General features: G+C 43.7%; 1 long non-coding RNA gene across 2 annotated transcripts in view; it reads left to right on the forward strand.

Moving 5' to 3' along the window:
• The window catches only part of LOC106817840, a 29,379-nt gene that overhangs the window by 17,352 nt on the left and 9,540 nt on the right, over window positions 1–2,487 (forward strand). Inside the window, exon 1 of one of the 2 annotated variants that reach the window (XR_001395109.1) lies at window positions 1,550–1,707. The exons of the other annotated variant lie outside the window; for it this stretch is intronic. This is a non-coding gene — a long non-coding RNA (uncharacterized LOC106817840). Of the gene's footprint in view, window positions 1–1,549; window positions 1,708–2,487 lie in introns of those variants that run through there. 2 annotated transcript variants of the gene reach the window in all.

Consider the following 2,487-nt stretch of genomic DNA (forward strand, 5'->3'; position numbering starts at 1 on the left):
CCGGCATACAGCTACATACCGGCATACTGGCATACAATACATTGGGATTGATGGCAACAGAATGGATAATCGTGTCGTACGTTTTAGTCTGTATCCTTATTTTCCTTGTTTATTGAAGTCACACTCCTTCTCTATTATCTACTCCTGATATATATTATATATTTAGATTGATGATCTTTCTGAGAAATTTCAGCGTTTGGATGCGCATTGTGAGGCTTTAAAAGCAAGTAAAATGTCAAAGGTACGAATACTTCGAAATGGATGCTGTTGTCGTAGCACGCAATGCATGTTGGAATGACTCGCAGCACGTTCTGGAATAGCGCGTGCTAATGACGTCACCAGTTGAGGCACCGCCTGAGAAGCATATTCATAGTAACTTGTGAAATGGAGTTCAGTGATTGTATAGTATATAGTTTAGTTAGTCTTGCGTTGTGATGCTATTTCTTGTGTTGTAATTCTTGACCGCTGGTTCTTTGTCGTGTTTAGCTAAACAGCTACTTTGAGGAAAAGTCACGTATAGAATAAAACTCTGAAGAGTTGAAGTGGTGTTGACGTACTAAGATTTACTTCACATATATAAACATCTCTATCTCGCTTAGCTCTAGTACTATAGCCTGCGGATAGCTGCCGCAGGGCTATAGCACATTCTGCCATAGATGTAAAGACACCAAATGCTCCAACTGGTCTAACCAAAAATGTATCCCCAAAACGCAAAATGATCGCGCTTTTTAACACTTATCTATCAACATGGACATCTCACCTATCTTTTTGAACACTTTCCACAACTTTACACCAGGTATTTATGCATTTATTCCTCAAAGTCAGCACTACTGGAAATTCCCGTTTGAAATTCTGGTGTGCGTACTCGTGACGTCACCGGTATTGTATATATACATGCACCATAGCTGCCATGTGTTTTGCCTACATATCCAGTGCATGTAAATACCGGTGACGTCACGCGTACGCACGCCAGAATTTCAAACGGGAATTTCCAGTAGTGCTGACTTTGAGAAATAAATGCATAAATACCTGGTGTAAAGTTGTGGAAAGTGTTCAAAAAGATAGGTGAGATGTCCATGTTGATAGATAAGTGTTAAAAAGCGCGATCATTTTGCGTTTTGGGGATACATTTTTGGTTAGACCAGTTGGAGCATTTGGTGTCTTTACATCTATGGCAGAATGTGCTATAGCCCTGCGGCAGCTATCCGCGGACTATAGTACTAGAGCTATATCTCGCTATGCTCGAGGCTGGTTCACATATATATATGCCTCATTAATTGTATCCCCCGAACGAAGTTCGTGGGGATACTATGGGTTTGGCATCGTCGCGCCGCCGCCGCAGAGATTTCCTTGTGAACGCTCTACCGGCTGCAGTTCTTCTCGGACCATCTTCAAATTTCGCATGAAGGTGCGTTATCGTAAAGCGAAGACGCCTATCGTTTTGGGTGTAAGGTGTTTACCATCCGGGCGGCGCATTGTACTATTTATACGCAAGCGCGACGTGCGGAGCGCACAATCGTTTCGATACCGCAGTTTCAACAACCTTCAACTAGCAACCATACAACATACAACCAGCGACTCTAGACCAGCGACTGCATTCTCGTGATATTCGGCAAGACCGCATTCGTTTTCTCGAAGTATTTTATAGTGAGTCTACTTCTTCGAAGTTCAAGCGTAGACAGGACAACTATTACTCGTTGAACTAAGGTAGGCCTATGTGGTTATATTATTATACGCCGCGGCTAGTAGGCCTACTCTTACGGAAGAAGACGATTTTTACTAGGGGTTATAGGTATCACGTAGGCCTACGACGTTTTTCTAATAGTGTGGAAATTCCATTCACGATATCGAGTGGCTAGCCGCGGCCTATATTATATATACCTTTCATTTCATGTGTACAGCTTAGACTAATCAGACTTAGCTCTACCATTGTAGCTCTCCGCTCCGCCAGCATATTATAGGTCTTAGCTCTAGTACTATAGCCCGCGTTCAAACATTAACTGCCGCAGGCCTGCGGCAGTTAATGAACCCGGGCTATAGTACGAGCTACATATAGGTCTATGCCGGAGCGCCGTAGGGCTATATATCCCGGTAGAGCTAAGCCTGGCTAGGCTACCAGACGTCAATCTTGTATCTTGTATCTTGGCGCCCTCTCTTGTATTTCACAAGGCACCCGAATCAACGGGTGCGGGGATTAGGGTCAATGCATGCATGCATGTTGTTCGCAAGTTCTTTATTCTTCATTGTATTATGAATGATTTCTTGGAGCTAGCCGGCGTACGTGACAGCTAGACATATCGCTGTATGTCTTATCATTATCACGTACGGGTTTGTTCTACCCGTGAAGACCTAATTCGCTGCCCTAATTAGGAGCCCCTGTGGTGGAGCGAATTAAGGCTACACGGGTAAATCAAGCTCATATACTAGCCCAAGCAGGCTCTACGATTAAAGGGACAGTAGCCTCTAGGATTTTACTGCATACAACTG

The sequence above is a fragment of the Priapulus caudatus genome, unplaced genomic scaffold (assembly GCF_000485595.1).
Source record: "Priapulus caudatus unplaced genomic scaffold, Priapulus_caudatus-5.0.1 Scaffold1890, whole genome shotgun sequence".
Taxonomy (NCBI): Eukaryota; Metazoa; Priapulida; class Priapulimorpha; order Priapulimorphida; family Priapulidae; genus Priapulus; species Priapulus caudatus.